General features: G+C 39.5%; 1 protein-coding gene and 1 non-coding gene across 5 annotated transcripts in view; one reads left to right on the forward strand and one right to left on the reverse strand.

Annotated features, from left to right (window-relative positions):
- Window positions 1-27,003, forward strand: part of Stxbp6 (syntaxin binding protein 6) — a 239,635-nt gene that overhangs the window by 85,268 nt on the left and 127,364 nt on the right. The gene's annotated exons all lie outside the window — the stretch shown is intronic.
- On the reverse strand, window positions 16,680-16,785 carry LOC120886928 (U6 spliceosomal RNA). The gene has a single exon (XR_005730114.1). It is a non-coding gene; the product is annotated as a U6 spliceosomal RNA (small nuclear RNA).

Below are 27,003 nucleotides of genomic sequence, written 5' to 3' on the forward strand. Positions count from 1 at the left end.
CTGGATCAAAGGAAACATTAAAACAAAATAAAACAAAACGTTCTCTGGGGTCAGTCCAGTGCACAGTTAAGCAAACAGCAGAAGTGGGAGAGGCCGACACAGATGCCTGTGGACCCAGCTTTCAGCCCAGCTCAGGTTCTTGTTTTTGTTTCCCCAACTCTTTCCTGTTACCCTTCCTCCATGTGTGCACGTGACTGTGTGTGTGTGTGTGTGTGTGTGTGTGTGTGTGTGTGTGTGTACTAGAATATGAGTGACATTTTTATTCCAGTTAGCCATGCGAAACCATATACAGAGTTTTCCAGAAGCAAGTACAAATAACCATGAGTGCAATGAAGTCATCAGGTTTTCCAGGACCCTTAAGAATAGACAGCCATTTGGTTGCTGCTCTGGGTGTGCACGTTCTTGCAGCTTCTCTCATCATCTCTGTCAGCATGTGGCCTGTCTGGGTTTGTCCATCAGCTTCCGTTTCCTGCCTAGACAGTCTGGCTAGAGGTAGGGCCTGTGAGGTAGACACCTCCCAGTCCCCAGGACCCTGAACACAGATCCCCTGAGGAACAGATGCACTGGGAGGGAACAGACATAATCCCACTCTTGTTGGGTCTTTGTGTCCGTATAAGGGATGAGAAGGCTTGAACCCCAGCTCACTTTCTGGGGAGAGCTCTGGGCTGTGATTTCACTCCTTCACTTTGGATCTACCAGCTGGTACTTGATTTGGCCTTTTAAAAACTTGCTGTCATTCACACTGTCCTGCTGCTGGGTGGTCTTCTAATTCCCTTAAAATTCATCAGATTACTGAGCAGGAGATTTTATTCTACCTAATGGTAGCCCAATTAGCAAGAAGAAGATGCAGAGTTCTCTGATGCACTCAGTAAATCTAAAATGAGTAATTTTTAAATGCTTCCATTGTGGCCTATAGTAGGAAGCTGTTATCTCAAAATTTTGAAGTACCTAAGTGTTTTTCCTGAAGAAAGAGTTCATATTATAGAGGAATAAATGATCATTTAATGGCATTCAGTACATCAAAACTTCCCCAAATGGTCTTTCCTCACAGTCATCGTTTGCAATTCTACATTGCCTTAAGGAGATCTTTCAAAGGAAAAATGGAAATCCCATTTTTTTTTCTGTTTTAGTACTATCCTCTCTGAGAATATTAGTGCTGTCTCTCCCACCCCACCTTTTCATACAAATGACTTTTCATCCAATATATGAGGATCCCATGCGGCTTAGGTTATAGACCTCATACAAGACTGCATTTTGATGTTTATATCAGTTTAACAAAGTGTATAGCTTTGAGAAGCCTGAAGGGACTTGGCAGGTGAATTTGAGATGGTGAGATTATACCTAGCCTTAATTCTTTGAGAACAAAGTTTCTATTTTCATAAAAGGAAGCATTGGAATTGAAAGTAGCCCTCCTTTACTTTTTGGCACATAAGCATCAGTTATAAAGGTTTTATCTCTGCTCAGAATTATTTCCCTCTTATGGATAGGTAAGAGTTGACTATGTTTTTGGATCCACAAATTTTTAAGCATATTTTCCCATATATATGTATATATTCTTTATTTAAAAAATGTAGAAAGTACTTCCAAGAAAATGAAAGGAAAGAAAAATCTTGGCTTTGGATTACCAGGCTCCATGATTTTTAATGCTCCTTCCCCATTAGAGTATTCTAGGTTTAATTTTGTCCTCCTTTATTCAGTAAACATGGTAATAATAATTTATTTTATATACTTTTTATGAAGATATTTTAATGGTTTCTTGAGTGCTATCAAATATTTAGCCATTTATCTATTGCTTGATTTTTTTTTTCCAGCTTTTTTGCCACATGAAATAATGATCTTGGTCTTACTTTTTTTTTTTTTCTAAGAAAACTTTCTTATAGAGGAATAAACTAAGGAGCACATGGATAACTCATTAGTATAAACATCTATACTGCCAGGGTACTAGGATGAGACTGGAACCTTAGTCCTCTGTGCTTTCTTGGTGTTCTGCCATGGACCAAAATGAGTATTTCAAAATCTAAGTCTGCCAGAATCCCTTAGAAGTAAAATATCCTATCACACTCTGTGTGTTTAACAACCAGTTGGCAATTCCCATGGTATTTAATATTGTTCTATACCATGTTCTCTTTGGTATGCATTTGATGCCTGCTCCCTTTATGTCATGCCATTCTTTGATTTTCATGCACATTTGCAGGTGTATGTTAAGTGTGCTGTGCATGTGTGGTGGTATCTGTTTTGGCAGAGAAAGAGAAGAATGTGTCTTCCCTAGAGTTAGCCTCAACATGCCTCAGAAAAGGTAGTGCTTTACCTCACCTTCTTGGTCTGGTTCAGCTATGAGCTCATTAGATATCTTCTGTTGTATCATTAGATGGAGTTTGGGGGAAGTGGTAAATGTCGGCCAAACATATTTATGCTTTTTTCCTAGGTCAGTACATTTAATTAATGATTCACATTTAATATGATATCAGATCCACTATCTGAGCCTTTTTTTCCAAATCTAAATTTTAATGTGTAGAAGAATCCATGTTATTCTCAAAGCTAACAGCATTATTTATATGAAAAATAAAGCTCCCAAAGATTGAGCGGCTTGCTCAACATCATAGAACCACTATAGTCAGGCAAAAGAAGAAAAAAGTGTGTTTTTATTTTCCTGCCAACTTGGTTTCTGACTCTGGTTAACTCTTTTTAGGTGAGGAAGAGTTAGGTTAGTAGCTCAGGTGAGTTTATTTCTCTGTAACATTCCTTCTCATACTAGCATGCAACAGCGGTGTGTACCTCTTTGCTTGGGAAGACCCTGTTGGTTGCTGTTCCAAGCTGTCTCTTGAAAGGTTTAATTATTATAAGGATATGAGTTCAGCCATGAAGGCCAGGTGTGAGGGCCTATTCCTCTTCTTATTGCTTTCTCTTAGACTTAGGGATGCATGAAGTGGGAATTATCCAGTTTTAGAGGGAAAGACAAAAATGATGTGGTTATACTACCTCCCTGATCCACTGGGTTAAAGGAAGAAAATATTACAACTTCAATTTAAAATTTAAAATGTAATTAAACATTTTTTAAATTAGTTTTAATTAGTTATACATGCTAGTAGAATGCATTATGATACATAATACATAATGGTGTATAATTTCTCATTTTTCTGGTTGTACATGATGCAGAATACTTACCGGTTGTGTAGTCATACATTTACATAGGGTAATATTGTCTGATTCATTCTACTATCATTCCTACTCCCATATCCCCTTCCCTCCCTTCATTCCCCTCTACCTAATATAAAGTAACTCTATTCTTCCCTATCATCCCCCCGCCCTTATTGTGAGTTAACATCCACATATTAGAGAAAACATTCTTTCTTTAGTTTTTTGGAATTGGCTTATTTCACTTAATATGATATTCTACAGCTCCATCCATTTACCAGTAAATTGCATAATTTCATTCTTTTATAAGGCTGAGTAATATTTCATATGTGTTTTATAATCAGCGTAATGTATTAGAACACTAAGCCATGCATGTAATTTACAAACATGTATATTGGAGATTAGTACTCAAATTTTTTAAATGAGGAAATGCATAGTCAAAATTAATAGAGATCCCTGGAATAGAACCTAGAGAAGTGAAAGTCTTTGCCAGAGTACTAATAACTTTCAGCCAGTGGATAGTAATTGACTAGTAAAATCTCTGGCTTACAAGTCAGTTGCCACCTATAATCCCAGTGGCTTTGGAGGCTGAGGCAGGAGGATTGCAAGTTCAAAACCAGCTTCAGAAACTAGCGAGGCCCTAAGCAACTTAATGAGACTCCCGTCTCAAAATTTAAAAAATAAAATAAAAAGGGCTGGGAATATGGGCTCAGTGGTTAAGTGCTCCTGGGTTCAATCCCTGGTACCAGTAAAATAAAATAAAATTTTAAAATGCAGTTGCAGTGAAAATATAACTAACTGCCCCTGGAATTGGCCTCAATTCTACTCCCTGTCTCCAAGCCTTCCCCCAAACCCCATGGTTTTCTGGAAGGTGGAGAGCCAGCTGCTTGTGGGCTAGGTATCCTAATATAGGTAAGGGGCCTGTCCCAGTGCTTAGCATTTAGAAGTTGCAACTGATTTGTCAGTTGCTATACTTTATATCTCTCTATTCAGGGCTTGTCTCCTCTCCTTTTGGAGCCTGAAATGTGGCTGGGACAGTCATTTGTTCCATTTCTACTTTTAGGTTTGACTTGGACTGCATGTAAACATCGATGACTTTGCTTAGTACCTATCATCAGGCTGGGCCTCATTTATTTAGTTCTGAAGCTTAGTCTTTTGTACTGTTTAAGAAAGGGAAACCTACATTTTCTTTTTGGACCTGACATTTATTGATTCATTCAGGGTAGCCTCATTCTTGCTGATACAGTAAAGTCCCTGGTTCCTGCATGAGCAGTTCTGTTTGAGTTAGTGCCTTTCCTTTCTGTGCATAGTTATTTCTCTTCATTGGTCATTTGTTATACTTTTATGTATGGACTAGGTAGACCACTTGCTTACAGTACTGCTATGCCAACCTGTTTCAGGAAGGAAATAATTTGAATTTAAATTCAAATAAAGTTGGTCCCCATAAGCATGAGGGATATAGTCCAAGATGCCTTATGGATGTCTGAAAGGGGATAGTACTGAACCCATACATATTAAAATTTAATTTATAACTTAGGCACAGTAAGAGAGTCATATCAATGATGAATAATAATTAGAACAATTATAACAACAAGTTATTTAATACCTATAAATCATGTAATTCTGGAATTACCATTTAGTATTTTCAGACTTCAGATATCCAACCATATATAAATGAAACCAAATGAAGCTAAAATGTAAATGAGGGGAGACTGCTGTGCTGTCTCCAAAAGACATTCAAATGTACCACAACTTCCATAAAGACAGACAAAAGTCACGATATTCCCTTTTCCATGGAAATTGAAGCTGCTAAATATATTCTCCCCCTTTTTATTCAGAAATAATATGGCTCCGAGATTGAACTTGGTTTCTAATTATCTATTTCAGAGGTGGAAAGAGGGACTACCCTCTCATGCCTGTCTGTGTTCTCACTCTAGGTGACCTCGCCAACCCCCGCCAGCTATGGATACCCTCTGCTTGCCAAGGCACTCCACCTGCCATCATGGCCAAACACTGTCCCCTCACTAGGAAAGCCCTCTTTTTCTTTCCTCTCTAAGAGTCTTCAAAAGAATTCGTCAGAGTGACTGATCTGAGATGATATTAAAGAAATAATAATTTACAAAAACTCTTTAAAGCCTGATGTATCATTTGAACATCTGTGCTGGGGCATGTGTACTTGGAGGAAGTGTCAGCCCCTGTAAAACCAGTGGTGGTGGTAACGCTGAGAGCATTTACTGAACAACTGTCATCACCCATTTTGTGCCCTCCCAGATAAGTATATCTGGGGTTGGCATACACATTATGGCAAGTGTCTGGATTTCCTGTTTTGGTCATTGTTCTTTGTGTTGAATTCCTATGAATCTGTTAGATAGATTTACAGATTTGCTGAGGCTCATCATTGATACTTAAGAACTCGTGCTTGAAACCACTTTGTGTGGAGCTATTTTTTTAAACCTGGAATTTAAGAGAATAGCTTATTAAATCGACTTTGATTCCATTTAATTTGACATCTGATTGTTTTTGTGCTTTAATAAAGAGTGTTGCTGAAAAAAATGCATTTCTCACTTTTATAAATTGATTTACTAACACCAAGGGCACTTAACATTATAAAGCATCCTTCACTATTAAAATATATATGGTTTTTAAAAAAGTCACAATGTAGCCAGACTCCCAGATAAAAGGCTTTAAGGTAGGAATCTTATTGCCAAGACTTTTCAATATAATATTTCAAACTCTTTTCCCTCTAAAATCTGATTTTATTTTCAGCTACATTATAGTGCTGTGAATGTTGAGGTCAAAGGAAGCAAGGAACCTTCTACTCCATAAAATGAGCTTTTTAAATTTGTACTGGAAATAACTTGTAGGTCACAAGCAAGGGGAGAGTTTTGTAGGAATGAGTTTAAATTTCCCTGTGACTAACTATTGCCTAGAGGGAGGAACAGAATGATGGTACTTAAAACCTTTCAAGAATACAGCACCTGGGGTTACACAATGTAGTTAGCATTATAAATACTTTAGTCTATTCAGTATTAAAAATGAGATTTGGCTTGAAATAATTTACTTAGATTTATGATTTGGATTACTGTTTTTAACATAAGTATATTGAATCCAATTAGAATTTTCAAGTTTTGTTTTTATGAATGATAAAATGTCATTTTCCTAAGGTTTGAATGTTTTAACAAACTGTTTTGAAACACTTTTTGTACACTGGTAATTCAGGTGTGCTATATTGGTGCAGAAGCCCCTTCTGATGTGAGGCCCTATTTTGTCATCGTGGGGTACCAAATGGGGGAAATCTTTGGCCCAGTAATGGCTCTCAAGTGATGGTTCTGTGTGCACAATCTGTATGTCTTCAATTTTTAGGCTTAAGGTAACTCAGCAGAAGTACTTTTGTGTAAGAGCAAAAGCTTTGGAGAGAGAAAAACATGGGTGTGGATCCTGATTCTGCTTCTACTATATGTGTGATCTGTGTAGCCCACAGATAGTCACTTGGCCTTTTCAAGCCACAATTTCCACTTACATAAAATGCTGTTTTAAAATTGCTCTCTTGGAGAACTATTTCAAGGGCTTAAAAGAATTGTATCAGAAAGGATGTACATAAACTGCCTTGTTGGCTCCAGAATAAAACAAATGCTTATTAATTCATGATAGTTTCTTCATCATCCTCATGAAGCATTTGATAGCATTCTTCTCTTGGTAGTAGTCCTCAGTCTGTCAGAGAGGGAAAAGGCAAGAGAGTATTTTGGCCACTGTACAGTCCATCAAACAGAAACCAAAATCTGTCAGGGTACCAAAGAGGGTTTCTAGTCCTAGGAGCTGGGCATATATGAGGCTCCTAATCACACTTTTGTCTCTGCCGTGTTGTCCTAGACATGGGCCATGTCTATGTTCTGAAGATGGAGATTATCCAGCTTTCCTGAGGAGTGAATCAGTGACAATCTGGTGGAGTTTTAATTTAAAGCAGAGCCGGGTGCTTACGGATGTTACTAGTTATATTGGAAGGCTGAGTGTGCTGAGAGAACGAGACTAGAGTCCCATGTGGCTCTGCTCACATCTCAGCCCTGGACGGTGCCTTACCCCCTGAACTGCTTTCCCCACGTCAGCATGAAGCCAACTCAGACTCTTGGGCTTAGTGTGGAAGCTAAAGGAGGCCATCAGCACTTTGCTGATAGTTTGGGTTCGAAGTCGCTGTCAGTCAGTGTTTCAGAAACAAAACAACCATAGAAACGTCTGCCTTGTTATTGAGTCTACTTTTGTCTTCTTCCTTTGGAAGCTGATATATCATCACTTCTTGCTTATAAAATGTCTTTGTGGAATGGTGAGTGGTAGGCGCCTGTAGCAGTGGGCAGCTTTCACCAGTGTGTACGCAGGATTAGGCCTACTCCATTCTCCAAGGAGCTTTCCCTGTAGTTTAATAACATGCTTTGGGGATATAAAAGAAACTTCTGAAAACAAATTTTTGGTTTATCATTTTATTTTCTCCATGTTCTTCTTTATGTAAGCTAATGCCAGGCATTTGGATTTTCTTCCGACATTAAAAGCTTCACAAGGCAGAACCTTCATCTGAGGGCTTACCCTATAGCGTCTAAGCCATGTCCCTGACTGGATACCCATCCCTGCATTGCCTTAATCAGTGGTGAAGCCTTCTGCAGTGGGTATACCTGCTTTTGTAACTTGGTGTTGAATTCCTGACAGAAGGCCTATTTTTTTCTGTGGATTTCCAGTCTATTCAAAGGTGCAGTGATATTTTCCCCTTTAATTCCATTTACCCACATACCGCATACATAGTAGGCAATGTTGTCTTCATGTTCCATTCCCCAGTTGTCTGCCAGTTGACCATTTAGCTCTCTTGTGCTTTGGGTATGTGTGGGGACCAGTAGTCAGTAGCTGTGCCCTGCAATAGGGAAAGGAGTTGGGGCTTCTGGGTCAAACAGACTTGGATTAGAATCTTACATGGACATTAGATATGTGATCTTGGGCAAGTTACTTCTCCTCTTTCTGTACTGGTTTCCTCAGCTCTGAAGCTCATTGTTTGGTGTGGTGGTAAAGATGAGAAGTGACCTAGGTGACTCATCTGGCTTATTTCATGGCACATAGGCACTGTTGAAGAGAAGCTACCCTCTTTTTTTTGGGGGGGGGGTATGGGGATTGAACTCAGGGACACTTGTCCACTGAGCCACATTCAGCCCTATTTTGTATTTTATTTAGAGACAGCGTCTCACTGAATTGCTTAGGGCCTTGCTAAATTGCTGAGGTTGGCTTTGAACTCATAATCCCCCTGCCTCAGCCTCTCAAGCTGCTGGGATTATAGGCATGTGCTACTGTGTCCAGCTAGAAGCTGTCACTCTTGTGGCTGTCTGCCCAGTTGGTTCAATGCCCTGGCACTGGTCTCTATGGAGAGCTTGCTGAGGGAAGCAGGTCCTACCCCTAACCACCCACAGGCTGAGACACTCTGTGCCCCAGGGGACCTTCACCTTCTCCCCACAGCTGCCACTGCTCATCACTGGCCTTATGCTCAGGGTAGTTTCACTGAGGGCTTTGGCTACAACCTTACTTTGCCACTTGGGTTTGAATGTCCCTAATCATTGCTGGTGAGGCAATTCCCTGCCACCAGTTCACCCTGCAGTGATGCCTAGAGCACACAGTGGGCAGGGCATTTACATTTAAGGCTCTCTGTCCTTTCCAGCAAGGAAAGCAGACAGGACCCCATGGGCCAGACCAAAAAAGATGAGCTCTTTTGAGCTGTCTCCCTCCATAGCAGAGTGAAGATGAAGAAGCTGCAGCAGGTTAGAGGCTCAATGGCAATTGAAGTGGAGGACTGAGGTGAGAGGCTTGTGTATGCTTAGGCAGGAGACATGGGTCTGCCTGCTCAAGTGGACAGCCTGTAAGAAGGTGGTCACTTTAACATCTGTCTGCATCACATCCCACTGGTACTTTGGCTCTTTGAGAGGTGGTGACCCTCTCAGGCATCCTCCCTAAGGAAGTTACTCTCTTCCTGCTATGTTCCACATAATTTCTACAGTCCAATAGCTGAGGAATGAAGACCTTACAGATGAGAATAAGAGTAAAAATTGCCAACATTAATTGAACACCTCTTATATGCCAGTAACTGAACTAAGCAGCTTACATGCACGATCTCATTTAATCTTGATATAGATCCTCCCAGAGAGGCATGTATGCTTATTACCCCCTTTCTTCATGAGGAAAGACTAGTAGGAAGGCTCATTAACTTGCCTAGTGTCAGACAACCACTAAATATAGGAGAGGGATTAAAACCAGATCTTTCTGGTCTCTAGAACCTTAACTCTGTGCTATGGAAACAGGAGCTTCCTAAAGCTACTTCATCCTTTATTAGGTTATGTCCCGCTCCTCAGAAAATCATCCTCTGTCAACAGGAGCTGATTTATCTCAGCATCACTGTGGTACTGCCTTAGAGAACCTTGCTTTACAAGGAAGATGGTCTGTGTCCTCCCTGGTACTGGGTTGTGGTGGGATCCAGACTCCTTTCCTCTTCTCACTAGCTCTTGTTGCCTGTCCCATATCCGTGCGTTATGGTTTAGATATGAGATGTCCTCCAGAAGCTCATGTGTGAAATAATACAAGAAGGTTTAGAGGAGAAATGATTGGGTTATGAGAGCCTTAACCCAATCAGTTAATTAATCTCCTGATGGGGATTAACTGAGTGGTAACTAAAGGTGGGTAGGGTGTGGCTGGGGGAGGTGGATCATTGGCAGCATGGCTTTGTGGGTATATATTTTGTATCTGGAGAGTGGAATCAATCTCTCTCTCTCTCTCTCTCTCTCTCTCTCTCTCTCTCTCTCTCTCTCTCTCCCTCCCCCTCTCCCTCCCTCCCCCCGCCTCTCTCCTTCCTTATCATCATGTGAGCCGCTTCCCTCAGCCACATTCTTCTGCCATGATGTTCTGCCTCACCTCAAGCCCCAAGGAATGGAGCCAGCTGTCTATGGACTGAAACCTCTGAAACCATGAGCCCCTAAATAAACTTTTCCTCCCCTAAAATTGTTCTGGTTGGGTGTTCTAGTGCCAGCAGTGAAAAAAAGCTGACTAAAACACCATGTTTGTACTAAGCTCAGCGCACATACCCATCTGTGCTGCTGTGCCTGCCTCTCAGGGTTGTTCACTTGCAAGCTGGGTAGACAGAGTGAAGGTTACTTTATGGAGGTGGAAGTGAGTATTTACAGCACATAAGGCAGCAAAGAATGTAGCACCTATTCCCTAATTCCTGCTGTGCTACCTCTAGGGACTTTTCTTTGAAAAACATTTTTTTTTTTTTTAAGTAGATTCTCACTGTGTTGCCCAGGCTAGTCTCAAACATCTGGGATCCAGCAAGTCTCCTGCATCATCCTGCTGAGTGGCTGGGACTGCAGGCATGCACCACTGTGGCGACAGAGCCTTCTTTTTAACAGTATCTACAGCTCTGCTTAATTGAGTCATCTTTTCCCCTTCAGTCAGCTTTCTGTTCCACCAGGCAGAGCAATTCATGACTTCTTAAGTGCCCCCCGCCACACTTTGCTTATCCTAATCTATTTTAACATGGGGCACAAAAGAAATAAAGTAACCCTAGTCGTGAGGACCACCCTTTTTAGAAAGCAGTTAGGGTTTGAAACAAGTTTATTTGTTCTGTTTTTACCTTAGTTAAGGATCTGTGATCCTTTTTCATGCCTAGGGTTAGTAACCCTGAAACATGCCAAAGATGATAGATGAGTCTGTTTACCTTGGAAAAGTACTGGCCATTTTCATCTCCAAGAGCCAGTGACCAACTCCCTGTTCTCTTTCTTCCTATAAATTAGTGACCCTTACAGAGATCACAGCCCATCCTGGGAGCTCATTCTCTTCTTCCAACCCTCTTCACTGTCACCTCCACAAAAGTGGAGTGACAGCAAATAATATTCCAGGTGTGCTGCATACTTTTTGCCCTTTGTCCCATCTATGTTCATTTTGAAGGAGATGCTGACCTCGGCAATTAGCATCAACAGTTCAAAACTTTGTACAAAATAAGCATGATCAATTATTTTCATGGAATTTCAAGGGGGAAGAGAGACATTAAGTGATGAGATATAAAGTGCTGAGTTGATTTCCATGAAGGAAAACAGACCAGAAGAACGTGATGTTGTCAGTAGAAAGTGAGTGATCAATTGGGATATGAAGGTTGAAAATGAGTTGCAAGGGGTAGTGGGAAGGGTTGGAGCAGCAGGAAGGTGTATCCCAGGTGGGGCCACAAGCGGAGCTTGACAGATTGAGATCATGAAGAATACACAGTGGACAAAGAGGGAGTGATGGACGCTGTGGAAGGTGATGTCACCCCCCCCCCCCAGTTCACATACCTTGTCCCAAGAACCTGTGAATTTTATCATTTTTTGGAAAAGTGACCTTTGCAGATATAGTTAAGGATTTTGAAATCAAAGATTTTTCAAGGCTGGATCATCAGGGCTTTAAATGCCATCACATGTTTTTATAATAGAAAGGCAAAGGGAGAGGAGAAGCATACACAGAGATGTGAAGTTGAAGGCAGAGGCTGGGGTGACGTAGCCACAGGTCAATGAGTGTTGGCAGCTGTCAGAAGCTGGAAGGGCAAGGAACAAATTCCCTGCTAGAGCCTCTGGAGGGAGTGTGGCCTGCTGACACCTCGGTTTTTGACTTCTGGCCTCCGAGACTGTGAGAAAACAAACTTATTTTAAGCCACCCAGTCTGTGGTACTTTGTTCTAGCAGCCATAGGCTGCTTCCTACTCTGGGCCCTACATTATCAATGCCCAGGATTTTGACATTCATGCCAGGTCCATTCCTGTACGCACCATGGAAGGCTGTGAGAGGCACAGAAGATGGTATTCCCACCCTCCTGCTCTCCACCACAAATGCAACAGAAATTTAAGCAGGAATATGTCTGTGTTCTAAGCATTTGCATATGCTCATAATGCCTGGAGAAGGACCATGTCCTGGGGCATCTCCTTATTCTCAGAACTTCCCAATGTGGTTTCCTTCTCTGGGCTGGAATGCCCTTTGGTCAAATCTTTTTCAATTTTGCTTGTTGGAAAACATTTACTGACAGCATTAAACAAACCAAGAGGGAAAACAGAGCTATTTTTTCTCCTGTGCTTAGTGAAATAAGGTACTTATCTGCTACGTAGTGTAGTATTTTTTCCATAAATAACAATAGTTTAAAATCTTTCAATCCAGAATTTTTGTTCTGATGATAGTTTTAATTGTGGAGTTGGAATTAAATTTTCATGATTCAAAGCATTAAATACTGGTTGCAAAGCATGAAAAATCATAATCCTGTCACTTCAAAAATGTGGTTTGATCTAGAAGAACTTAAAAGAGAAATATGAAATGATATGTTGAATTAACAGTCTTCAGGTTTTTTTCCTTTGAGCAAAATATTAGCATTGAATTTTATGGAGGTTTAGAGGGAAATCTATGATGCTATTAGTAGGTGAATATATGGTTAAGTCTGTACATGGTGACATAAAATTATTTATGTGCGTTTATTTTAAATAGGCCCCTTCAAACTCTACAAGCCTGAAATAAGCTTATTGTTTGTTTTGGTGGGATTTTCTAAGTGGTTATTTTAAAATCTTTTTTATGAAAAATTGCAAATGTGCAATGGTAGAATGTAGCATGATGAATGCCATATACTTATCCTGTTCTTTCTCTGGTTAATTCTGCTGGCCAGGCACATTGCATTTATTTTCCATCCACTTTCCAACACTGGATTTTTTTGGTCTAAATCATTTTATTTTTTATATTTCCATCTGTATTTAAAAGACAAGACTTTAAAAATACTGTTAAAATACCAACATCAAATTCCTTGATGACACATACTAAATCAGTGTTAAACTTTCCAAACTTACCCCATATGTCTCATGTATATAAATTCAAAAGAAGTATAAAAAGTTTTTTTCCAGATAAAGTGTATTTTATTTCCAAAGAATGAAACCCACTTAATGACAGCCAAGAAGTAAGATATAGAAAATAAGTTATGGCCCCATCAATCTGGCAATTGGACAAAAAGAAATAGAAAAGTATATATTTCTATCAGATAATGACAAAATATTTTAAAGATGAGTGAGAAAAAAATTGCAGAGTAAAGCAATGTGATATAATAGATAATGGACAGGCTATGTAAGAGAATATATTTTTCAAATCAAATTCCACTAAAAAACTTGCATATCTAGAAAAATTCAACATGTCCTAATCTGGAGGATAAAGATAACACAAAATATTCACTGGTTTCACATCTACAGATTCAATCTGAGGTTGAAATGTTCAGGCAAAAAAATTGCATCTGTATGAAGCATGTAGAGATTTTTTCCATGTCATTATTATTCCCTGAACAATACACTATCACAACTATTTATGTGGCATTTACATTGTATTAGGTAATATAAGTAATATATAAATGATTTGAAATAGAATGTACATGAATTACATGCAAATAATGTGCCATTTTATATTAGGGACTTGAGCATTCCTGGATTTTGGTATCATCATGGGGTCCTGAAACTAATCCTCTGATACTGAGGGAAACTGTACCCAGTCAATGTATATTGACAAAGGATACCATTATTTCGATTTCTAGCACCATACTTTAAATTTGCTTGTTCATGAACTTTCCATGATGGAATCCTAGGTATATATGATGTAGTGCTTGACTCTTCCTCTCAGCTTTGTTTACGAGATTCATTCACCCATGTTGTTGCATATTGCTATTGTTTATCATTCTCATTGCAGAATGGGATTCCATTGTAAAAAGGTACCACTGATTTCATCCCAATGTTGATTGACACTTACACTTTTTCTAGGGTTTAATCATTACAAAGAGTTCTGCTATGAACATTCTGGGACATACATGTCTTTTGGTTGGTGATTATACCTACGTATTTCTGTTAGGTCTATGTTAGGAATGGAATACTTAGGTTGAGGAGTATGTGCCTGTCTCTTCAGCTTCAGTATATGCTACTAAACAGATTTCCAAAAGGTGGTACCAATTTTCTGTCTTACCAGCATTGTATGGAGTGCCAGGGCTCCACACATGTGGCCATTTGTAATTTTAAATTTAGTAGGTAGGGTTGCGGAATGAAACTTTGCAATTGATATTTGACAGTTGTTACTCTATTAATATGAAATGCTAGTGAAAAGATTTGGGCCAGACTAAAGGCAATTTTCTCATTCATTTTATATCTGGGAAATATTTATAAACTATCTGCCTCTGTTAGTAACTATCTTCTGTGTGCACCTGTCTCTCACCATGAAGAATATTGCAGTGGTTTGCCCTGACTCCCTTGGGAAGAACTCTTGGCCATCTAGAGCATCACTGTTAAGGTGCCTCCTTTCTTTTCAAGGCCAATTAATGTTTAACTCAAGTACCCACTCTCTATCTCTTTAGTTGTCTTTGGTATTCTCCCATGAAAACCTCTTTAGTTTCTGTGTGTCCGAGAAACTATGAAGACTAAAGAAAACTTTAAACATTTGAAGAGATAATCGTTGCTCAAATTAGAGAAAAGGCTTACCTCTAACCCATGCATTTTACACTCCTTTTAGTGTTTTTAAATATAATATATTAGATAATAAAATGATGCCATTGTGTGATGAGATATGTAGCTGTAACCAGCTTTTTTTGAAGGATAAAATACCTTTACCCTAATCATGCTTACTGTAGTCTCTTTCCTGTTGAATTTAGTCCCAGTTCAGTTGGATTCATGCCTCTTCCCTCAACATTACTTTTATTCTTTCTTCATCTTTCCAGCTACTCTGTGTGCCCTCCTGTCCCCCACTAATCTCATCAGCTGTGGACACTGAGTGTCAAAAAAAAAAATGTACCAAGAGATTGGGATCCTTTTAGATGACTGCTGGATCTTATTCTCCATTTCATAGTGTGGAATACGATTCTGTAAAATGGGAAAAACCCCGCTCCTTTAGTATGTGTGCTGTTTAGATGTAATTAATAACCAACCACACTAGCTCTTTCTTAATTAAATATGACAAATCAGTGACAATTCTTATTTTTTACTATACTCTGAGACAAGATAGTCTCCTTTCCTCTAACACCTGCTGTTAATTTTTGACACTTGTTAAGGATAAGTGTTATAGTTTATTGGCTTTGCATTAATCCAAGAGAGCCCTTATGAAGGGATTAGGTTAAAAATCAGTAAAGATGTTGTCTCCTGTTTCTACGAAGATGTTGTGTCCGCCGAGAACTAAGAAAAAATAAATAAATGTTAAAATTCTCTCTGTCCCCCCCCCTCTTTAAAAAATAAAAATAAAAAATAAAGTTCTCACTTGGTTTTTCCATTTCAAGAGACTTCCTGTTATGGTTTAGATGTCGTGTGCCCTAAAAGCTTACATGTGAGACAATGCAAGAGGGTTTGGAGAATAAATGATTGGGTTATATCTTCAACCTAATCAGTGAATTGATCCCTGATGGGATTAATTGAGTGGTGACTGGAGGCAGGGGGGGGTGTGGCTGGAGGAAGTGGTTCATTGGCGGTATAGCTATGGGGTGTATATTTTTGTATCTAGAGAGTGGAGTCTCTTTTTTTTTTCTATTTTTAAAATTTGTTTTAATTAGTTATACATGACAGTAAAATGCATTTATGCACTTTGATATATCATACATTGATGGTATATAATTTCTCATTTTTCTCTGTGTACATGTTGCAGAATCATATTGGTCATGTAGTCACATATATACATACAGTAATAATGTCTGTTTCATTCTACTATCTTTCCTATCCCCACATCCCCTCCCCTCCCCTCCCATCACTTCCTTCTACTTAATCTAAGGTAACTCTATTCTTCCCTAATTCCCCCGACCTTATTGTGGATTAGCACCTGCATATTAGAGAAAAACATTCGGCATTTGGTTTTGTGGGATTGGCTTATTTCGCTTAGCATGATATTCTCTTAACTCCAACCATTTACTGGCAAATGCCATAATTTTACTCTTTTTAAATCTGAGTAATAGTCCATTGAGTATATATATCATATTTTCTTATCCATTCATCTATTAAGAGACACCTAGGTTGGTTCCATAGTCTGGCTATTATGAATTGAGCTGCTACAAACATTGAGGTGGCTGTATCATTATAATATGTTATGTTTATCAGGGATGTTGGTCTGAAGTTTTCTTTCTTGACATGTCTTTATCTTGTTTTGGTTTCAGGGTGATATTAGCCCATAGAATGAGTTTGGAAGGGTTCCCTCCTTTTCTATTTCATGGAATACTTTGAGGAGTATTGGTGTTAATTCTTCTTTGAAAGTCTTGTAGAATCAGCTGAGAATCCATCTTGTCCTGGGTTTTTCTTGATTGGTAGGCTTTTGATGGCATTTTCTATTTCATTACTTGAAATTGATCTGTTGAAATCATGTAAGACTTCCTCATTCAGTTTGGGTAGGTCATATGTCTCTAGAAATTTGTTGATGTCTGATTTTTCTATTTTATTAGAGTATAAATTTTCAAAATAGTTTCCAATTATCTTCTGTATTTCAGACGTGTCAATTGTGATATTTCCTTCTTGTATTTTCTCTCAAAAATATGGAATGCTTCACAAATTTGTATGTCATCCTTGCACAGGGCCATACTAATCTTCTCTGTATCATTCCAATTTTAGTATGTGTGTTGCCAAAGTGAGCACTCTCTCTGCTTTCTGATCATCCCTCTGCCACACTCTTCCACCATGATGGTCTGCCTCACTTTGAGCCCCAAGGAATGGAGCCAGCCTTCTGTGGACTAAGACCTCCAAAATCAAAAGCCCCCAAATAAACTTTTCCTCCCTAAAATTGTTCTGGTCAGATATTTTAGTCACAGCAGTGAAAAAAACTGACTAAAATACTTCCCTAAGCGCAGAAAATCACCTATGTGAGTTTAATGTTAGCTGGTCCCTTTTGGACTAGGACCAGAGACTGTTTCTGAGTGTGACACCCCCATACCACAGGGCTACTGAATGCTGCCTTACAGCCTGAGCTTCTGGCACTTTCCAGAGATTCTTTGTGTCAAGTATCAGATCCCTGGTCTTTGAAAGGTAGGTGAAAAATAAGGTCAAGGCCTTTCATAGCAATATTATGTGCCTTGGAGGTTTTTTAGGTCCAGGTGCTAAGTAATGCCAGTGTCTAGGAATTTCAACAAAGCCCTTACTTTTTTTTTTTTTTTTTGGTACCAGGGATTGAACCCACATTACCATCCCTTTTTTATATGTATTTTTAAATTTAGAGACAGAGTCTCACTAAGTTGCCAAGGCTGGTTTTGAACTTAGGATCCTCCTGCCTCAGACTCTCAAGCCATGGGATTACAGGTGCATGTGCCATGGTGCCTAGCTAAAGACCTTACTTTTTAACTGTCCCCACTATGAGTTGAAAAATGAATCTTTCCAGGCACACTGACACATCTCTTTAGTCCCAGTGACTTGGGAGGCTGAGATAGGATGATCACAAGTTCAAGGCCAGCCTCAGCAATTTAGCAATACTCTATCTCAAAAAAAAAAAAAAAAAGAAAGAAAGAAAGAAAAAGAAAAAAAATTGGGATGTAGATCAGTGGTAAAGGGCCTCTGGGTTCAATCCCCAGTACCAAAAACAAACAAACAAACAAACAAACAAACAAACACTTTATAAATGTTATGGCTATTTCAAAGAGTGACTCCTTTATAGGTATTTTGGCTTTCTCCACAGAGAATTAGGATCTGACACATTTTCTCACTCTAATTTTTATGGGTATAGTTCTAGGACAAAGTTGATTTCATATGGAAATTTAATTTTTATATTAATGTTTGTTTTCATATTAGAAACTAATCTGCTTAAGAAGCCATTTATTAGTAGTGAAAATCTGAGTGATCTTCTTGAAGGCAGATCTGTGACAAGTTGGTACTTCTAAGTATGGATTCTTAAAAACTAAAAGTACATCATGAGAAGTGGCATGTGGTGAAAAGGTATTTTCTTACAATGGAAGTGGTGATGGAAGATGTGTGGATTTGGGCTCTTTTTTTTTTGGCATTAAACTCTATAATATTTTACATTCTTATCTAATCAGTGGCTATGAATCATTCAGTTGAACAGCCCATTCTCAGCCTTTGCAGTCAGTTTCCCCAGGTGTAATGAATGCTCAGTGTCTGAGAATGGAAGTGTTGTTTGTGGAAATGTCTCTTTTGTGTGGCTATGTGTGAATGACGCTCTTCCTCCCATTCTGGGCTTCCTTCACTGTCATTGGCTGTGACTCTTCTTGCTGATAATTGGTCTTTGCCTATCATCTTGGGAATATGTATGCTATGCCTCCTGGCATTCTGTTAGAATTGTTCTGGATTTTCTCATTTACTTCTCCATTGCTGTCTCTGTCACCGCATTGTGCTCCTTGGTCCTTATTTTCTTCAAAAAGCCATCTGTGTCCCCTTCTGTGGGCTGTTCCCATTGTGGCCGTCAGTGCTGTTTGAGCACAAGCCACAGCTTCTTATTCTAACCAGTTTGGTCCCAGCAAAGCAGAAAAATGCAAATCACATATGGAGCTCTTTATTAGAATTATTTCTCTCCTTTGCTTTCTGTTTCAGAAGACCTCTGTCTCACCTTGTCAATCAAGATTGATTTATTTGGGGAGATTTTTACTGATAGATGGGCCCCCTGCCAACTTCTCTCCATAGCCTGCTGTGGGTATCACTAGTCTCTCCTTCACCTGTAGGCCCACTTCAGTTTGGCTGGGACCCCCCCCACCACCACCACTCAACTCCTGCTTCTGAAGTGGTCCCAGGGAGCTCCCGTGCTATATGACCAAAGGCTGCCTTTCCCATCCTCCTTCGCTCCATCTTCAGGAGCACTCAACACAGCTGGCACTCTCTGCTTTAAGTTGTTTCTCCTGTGGCATCAGATATACCATATTCTCTCCCAGTTATATTTTCCCCTGTCACTTGCTTCTGTTTTTATTTTATTGCAGAGCTCTGGTGCCTTAATTCTTTCTGTTGGAGACTCTTAGGACTCTGTCCTGGGACTTCTTTCACACTTTCTCTTTTTCTACATTCTTTCTGCTTACATAAAAAAGTGTTTGGGGGTGATTATTACTAGTGCTATTATATTTACATTGTATGGCACTATGTTAATTTTTCTGTGACCAAAATACCAGACAAGAACAATTTAGAGGAGGAAAAGTTTATTTTGGCTTATGGGTTCAGAGGTTTAATCCATGGTTGGCTGTCTCCAAGGCAAGAACATGATGGTGGAAGGGCAGGATAGAGGAAAGCAGCTCAGTTCATGACAGTCAGGGAGCAGATAAAGGAAGAGAAAGGGTCCAAGGACAAGATAAACCCTTCCAAGGCACACCCCCAGTGACCTATTTCTTCCAACTAGGTTCCACCTTCCAGTAGTCCATTTAGCTATCAATGGATTAATCCATTAAGTGGATTAATTCACTAATGAGGTCAGAGCTCTCACTATCCAATCATTGCCTGACTCTTGCTGCATTGAGGACCATGCTTTCAATTCATGAGTTTATGGGGACATTCTAGATCAAGAACTCACACAAACTTCCCAGAATACCATAATATTCCACAAATGGTGCAAATGCTATATATTATCTGTTTTTCTCATAAATTTGTATAAAATTAGACTCAGATATTTATTGAGAGAAAGAACAGTTGAATTTATTTTTCTTTGGTTTCAAACATTAAACATCTTGGTTTTCTACTAAGTATTAATTGTCATATGCTCCCTCTAAGAAGGTGTCTCAACCTACCTGACATTGGTATAAATATTTTAAGATCATATTCTTTGACCCATCTACATCATTTTTCTACTCTCTTCATTCCAACTATTTTAATCATTTCAAAATCCAGTTTGTGTGTCTGAAAATCACCTAGTTATTAATTGTAGGGAGAAGTTTTTGGATTATGCTTCTAATTAAGTTGATTTTGTGAAGGACTAAGTGAGTTAGTATGTTTTTTTTTAAGAGAGAGTGAGAGTGAGAGAGAATTTTAATATTTATTTTTTAGTATTTGGCGGACACAACATCTTTGTATGTGGTGCTGAGGATCGAACCCGCATGCCAGGCGAGCGTGATACTGCTTGAGCCACATCCCCAGCCCAGTATGTTTTTAATATATATAAAGTTCTTAGAATAACACCTAGCTCATAGCTAATGTTTGACAAATGTCGATTATTGCCTTTGTGTTTTAAATGATCATTTTACAGCATAGGAAACTCCTTCAAGGAAGGGTCTATTTATCTGTTTATGGGCATAGAAGCAGTGATAACCTGACCTGCCCTCACTATATGTTTTAAGGTGTGATGCACAGGATGACCAGTAAGAAAAATGTGAGGTGTTCAGAAAATAGCAGATACTTCAGGTCCACCACAAAACTTGCCAAGCTACCATCTGTGGGAATAGGAGCCAGGAATCTTGATTTTATTTGAAACAATTTTTCTGGTTGGTTCCTGTATGTGCTAAAGTTTGAGGATTATTTTGGCCCTCAATATTTTGTGAGCCTTTGGAGGCATGTCTTTCATACATAAAGTAGTTGCTTAATAAGTGCTTCATTGAGTTACAGACCTTAGAGAGCACTGAGTCTACTGCCCTCATGTTGCCAGTAGGAGATGGGAGCCTAGCTAGAAGAGCCTCCTTCTCCAAGGCTATATCCTTTACTTGTGGCTTAGTCAGGGCTAAGATGCATGCCTCCTGGCTCCCAGTTCTCTTTCCACACTCCCAACTTCCTGTGCCCATATAATGGCCCAGAAGGCTTTCCAGTTTGCCTCCATGAACCATGGAGGGCTGTCCTAATACAAAACAGATGGAGAAGAGAGTGAAAGGAAACCATGATTAAAGAATGAAAAACGTTACCCAAGAGGAAGACAATCGAGATGTAGTAAGAAGAGAAGCATAGGCTTCAAGATTGGAAGCCATGGGAAAGCAAGAGAGGAGGTTGCTTATAAATAGAGAAAAGCAAAAGAGGAAAAACAAAGCAAGGAACATAATAGATAAGTATTTTTTTTTAATGCTCTAAGTGTTCATAGTCTGATGTAACAAAGAGAGTCTTGGATTAAAGGACTTGGTTTAAAACTGTTTAACAACTTACCTAGGTAAACACATAATCATACACAAAAAAAATCCCAAAGCCTCTTCTAGTCCCAGTGTCTTCCATTTATATTTGAATGTGACAAAGCACCCAGTGCAGTGAGGTCTGTTCAAGGCATTCTCGTTTTCACTGGGGAGCACTGTGGGCTTCAAAGGAAACCCTCCTCCTGCTTCCCATGTGCTCCCAACAAAGTGCTGGCTGTGTGTGCACGTGCTGATGGGTGAGGGCTGTGCAAACCCTGATGTGGCTAAAATAACTTTAATTCAAGCTTTGTTCCTTGGAGATTTTAAAGCATGAAGAATATTCACTGTGTCTCTCTACCTCTGCCTTTCCTGCCTCAGTTGGAGATTATTTTAGTATTTACTGCTCTCCTTGATTCCCGCATGGCATGTGTCATGGCAGAGCTCAACAGAATTCCTTAATTTTGCATGTCAAAAAAATAAATCATCAACCTATTTTCATACCTTGGTTTCTTGAATCAATAGCCTCTTGCTATTGCTTACTATGGGCATCTAATGAAACTAATTTTTTACTGGAAAAAGTAAGATGGAGAACCCCAGGGCACAAAAACCCCCGAAACAACAACAGAACACCTCCCAAGCCCTAGTTTCTTTTTCTATTCTGATCAGGAGGGAAAGGAAGGCATTAAGCAACATTCATTGCTTAACACAAAAAAGCAACAGATGAATTTTAATGACTGTATAAATAAGAAACTATTTTGAATAACCAAAATACCCTCTTTAAATTAGAAAATATGGATTCATTTCTAGTTCTTCGGTACCTTAGAGTCAAAGCTAGAGCTCCTACTGTTAGAGATTTGTAATGATTTATTTAAAGGTTAGGATGTAGACATTTTTCTAACCATTGAGACCAATTTTTATTCCTTTTTGAACATTATAATCCAATTACATAGTAGTACACTTTATTAAATATATTCGGCTCAGAACTGAAGAAAAACTAATTTGTATTATCACCAAGTTTTTAAATGTCCTTCTTTGCTTCAGTACTAAACCTGGCAGTTTCCATTGAGTATACTTTTTAAAGAAGAATTCAGAATTTAATTACTGAATGTCATGAAGAATATAAAACTGAAAGATGTAAAAATTTAAGGATTTGATTTCATGGAACATTTAGAATAAGTCATTTATCAGCTAGGGTTCAGCTGCACCTAATGGAAAACCTGAATAAATGGTGGCTTAAATAAATCAGGAGTATGTCTACCCCCCCCCCCCTCCCCGTAGGAGTCCAGGGTGGTTTCTCCTCTGCCTTGCTGCTCTATATACCTAACCTGACTCTGATTACCTGTGGTAGTAAGAGTAGTAGGCCACCTGAGTTCACGCTTGCTATTCAGGAAGAAGAGATGGGCAGAGGGCTAAAGGGGTAGCCTGCTCCCAGTGAGTTCTCCCAGAAACCCAGGAGAATTCCAAGTCATTTCATGGCCCATACTCTGTCACACAGCCACCCCTAGCTGTGATTGAGTTGAGGTTCCCCACTGCCACAGAAATCAAGGTTCTGCTAAGAGGAGAATGAATATTGGGTAAGATGCACATTACTAACCCTGCCAGCCCATGGAGAGTGAGCATACAAGTTTTCTGAAAGGAGATTCACCTTCAAGAACTGATTCTAATTTACTTGAGTTTTTTTATGACTCTTCTTTTCATTTATTTTCTTCTCTGGGCTATGGTACATTTCTGCCTACCAGTAAGTGTACCTATCTTGATTTTTCTGCTACATTGCAATCAATTTGGAAATCAATATGCACTTAGATATTGGTCTGAGGCATTGGGAATAGGCCCAAGGGCATGAATCACCCCATTATCTTTTGTGAGGATTCCTGCCACTTGTGAGTAATTGATTTGCTCTTTTTGTGGTCTTCACAGCACTACCTGCCCTCAGATCAAAGGCGGTTGTGTTCAATAAATGCTGAATACAAAATCAAACTGTCAGTGGGCAAAGCATAGAGACAAGAGAATTGGCCATTTGATTGTGGCCATTTCATTATCTTTGAGAGGAACACGAGAGATTGCCGTTTATGCTTCATGTTGACAGTTTTCTGAACAGTACACTGTCTCCCTCCAAGTGTGGCCCCTGAAGTTGTGAAGGTAGTGAGGACAAATGTGGTGAACCATACCACAAACCACCTTCCCATCTTCCCCATTGTGTGTGAACCTTGTCCAACTATTCTGAGCTCGGTGTGGTCTGCCACCTCAAGATGGGAATTGTTGTCAGTGTGGATTTGGCAACTCAGTCTGCTTTGAAATATAGTTCTGATTTTCCCAGATAAAAATTAAGCTCAAATGTCACCACTTTTATGCCTTTGTTCTGTCTGTCTGTCTGTCTGTCTCTCTCTCTCTACTGGGAACTTAACCCAGTGGTGTTCTACCTCTGAGCTAGATTCCTAGCCTTTTGAAATTTTTGAGACAGGGTCTTGCTAAATTGCCTAGGCTTGCCTCAAATTTGTGATCCTCTTGTCACAGCCTCCCAAATAGCTCAGATCATGGGCACATTGCAACAGCACCTGACCTTTGTTCTCATTTCTAATGCTCCTGTTGAGACCTCTGTGGATGGGCTCAAAAATGTTATAAGCTCACTGGACACGGTGACGCCCACCTGTAATCCCAGTGGCTCAGGCGCCTAAGGCAGGAGGATCGCAAGTTCAAAGCTAGCCTCAGCAAAAGTGACTCAGTGAGACTTTGTCTCTAAATAAAATACAGAATAGGGCTGTGGATGTGAGTCAGTGATTGAGTGCCCTGAGTTGTTCAATCTCTGGTACCCCACACCTGCCCCCCCAAAAAAAAAAAAAGCATAAGCTCTATTTAGTAACGAGTTGATTTCTAATTTTCTTCTGTTTATTCTTTCCCTTCATTTTCTCTCAAACTCCATCCAGCATTCTCATTAAATCATTGTTCTTTACAAGTTGACTGTGTCCTCAGCAACAGATTCTCAGTAGGTAATCTCTTCACAATCTCAAGTTTCTCAAACACAAAATGGATTGAAGCAAACATTAGTCAGAGAGACTTGCCAAGGGGGAACTTGTAAAGATGCATCTCATGGCATCCCATGGGCATTCAGCTAGCCACTCCTGTGTGCGTCCCTGTACCAGTTACTCATAGGCCCTCAGAAACTGAAGGAAGCTTCACTTGTGTGAGTCCCTGGGACACTCTCTTACTGTTGGTCCTGGAGTTAAGTACATATGGAGATACTTTCTCAAGTAGAGGGAGTTGAGGAAGAGGGGAGATTGAGCAGAAAAGGGCAGATACCTAGGAGTAGCTATGGGGGTGGGCCAGGTGGAGGGCTACCTGACACAACCCTGAGAGCTAGGAGAAGCCTAAATGAGAACAGATGCTGGGCTTTGGGGGTAGATAATGTGTGCCAGTGAATCTGATATAGCTAGTTAGTTACAGGGTCTGCTTCTTCTTGGCCCCAGGACAGAAGTCAATATTCTTTGACTAAACTTTTAAACCCCCAATGATCTAGTTTCTTCCTACTGCTTTTTTATTCATCCTCCAAACCCACATTTCTCTCTCGGATCCCCACACACAATGTCAGCCATGTTGATTAATGAACTTTCATATTCTTTCATTTTCTTTTTCCTTACCCTGCTGAATTTTTTGGAGAGGGGTATTTGGAATTGACACAGGGGCACCCTACCACTGTGGTACATCCTCAGTCCTTTTTGTTTTTTATTCTGAGAAAGGAACTTTCTAATTTGCTTAGGCTGACCTCAACTTTGTGATCCTCCTGCCTCAGTCACTTGAGTATCTGGGATTATAGGTATGAGGAACCATAACCAGCTTCACCCTGCTGAATTGGATGTCCATTTCCAACTTCATTTCACACGTTGCTTTTTCCAGGTGCCTGCATGAGGCCCTCAGTCTGAGGGGATGTCCCTCCTCTGTACCCCCAAGGTATCCCATGCCTCCTGATCATTGCCCTTATCACATGTCCTGCGGTTTAGGCTTGCCTTCTGTCCTACTGGATGGCAGGACTTTGAAGTTAGTGACCATATCTTACCTTCTTTTTTAAAAAAATTTTTTAAGATCTTTATTTTATTTGTTTATTTTTTATGTTGTGTTGAGGACCGAACCCAGGGCCTCGTAAGTACTAGGCATTGCTCTACCAGTGAGCCACAACCCCAGTCCCCATATCTTATCTTCTTAAACACATATCTAGCATGGTGTCAGGCACAGTGTAATTGCTCAATAGTATCAGATGAATTAATGGATGAAACCAAAAGAAACTAGCTATGTTGTCAAATTTTATGGCTGAATTTTTCATCTTCTCAATTGCCATAGTAGACCCCCCACTCAAAGGTCTGTTTGGGTTGACAATGGGTGAATTAGAGAGAAGAGGGAAAGTTGCTTTGGCAAGAGGAAGGAAGAATGATTTTTGAAAGGTTTGCATTCAGGTCAACAGGTCTCTAATGTGCACCAGCATATAAATGGACCTGAAGCTCTTACCAATCTGCAATGAGTGTATTTACTGTTCAAAGAAGGTTCTTCCAGCATCAAGCCAGCTGAGTAATAATGAAGATCTTCAGATGATAGACTGATGATAAAGGGAAGCTGAAGACCATGCACTCATTTCCTGGGTTTCTTGCCTGTGGAACTGCCATCTGGCAGAGTGCTTTCAGTAGGAGTGTGGACTTTGCATAATCACAGTTTAGAGCTGCAGTTTTTGCCTTGTCCTTTCAGTAATTATATTCCTAACTACATTCCTGCACCCATAGAAAAGTAAGAGTTTGGGAACTGAAACTATCTTCTCTCAAATTATCAGATCTGTTGGTATATTGTATACCGGGAACCATCCTAGTAAAAGTCATCCTTTCTACCTCAGTTGGGTGTTCTGCTTTAGGCACCAACAGGATGGAGAGGCAGTCTACTTTCCAGAGTTGATCTGTAGAGCTTACATCATGTTTTCAGCTTTATACAAATGTGAATATATTTTTTTCTTTAAAAAGAATTGGGGAATTGAGAACAGGAGGTCAGTGATGAAACATTGTAATAAGATACTGGGCAAATAGACAATGGAACCCCTCTTGCTAAAAGATGTAGACTAGAACTATTTTTGTTATTTTCTATGAAGGTCTAGAACTGTGCTATTCTTACGATAGCTATTAGTTATATGTGGTTATTGAGCACTTGTAATTAAAACTAATCCCAATTAAATTGTGCTGTAAGTCTAGAATATATACCAGATATTGAAGCTTTTCTACGATAAAAATATTTAAAATAATGCAATCACCTTTTATGTTTATTACATATTGGGGTAAATAAAATACATAATTATGTCATCTTGTCTCTTTCTAGTTATTAATATGGCTGTTATAAAATGAGTGTTGTCCACATTTCTGTTGGACAGTAACAGCCTGAAATCTCCAAGTGTTTCAATGTGGTGATTTAGTATGCATGAAAAATACACATAGTAGCAATTAATAACCATATCATGATAGCTCAATTTAGAGATGATGACCATCACCATTAATAGAACAGCAGAAAATCCCCAGTTTTTACCTCTCAGATTAGGCCAAAAAAACTAAAACTCCAAGGGAAAAATTAACCCAGTATAGATGTTCTTGGGAAAATATTATGTAACCACATCTAATTGAATCTTTTGCTGAACTCTTTCATTTATCTCTGTTGTTTTCAGAGGAACTTGCTGCCTTTCAGCTTGCCTAACTGATCATCTAGGGTTGGAGTCAATATTTTCCCAATGAGAGTAGAAGCCAGCAAGGCACCAAGAGCCACTGTTACTCCATAGGCCTATCTGGTCTGTGGCTGCGGTGTCCGTTGCCTCCACCACCAGAGC

Source organism: Ictidomys tridecemlineatus, chromosome 5 (assembly GCF_052094955.1).
Source record: "Ictidomys tridecemlineatus isolate mIctTri1 chromosome 5, mIctTri1.hap1, whole genome shotgun sequence".
NCBI lineage: Eukaryota > Metazoa > Chordata > Mammalia > Rodentia > Sciuridae > Ictidomys > Ictidomys tridecemlineatus.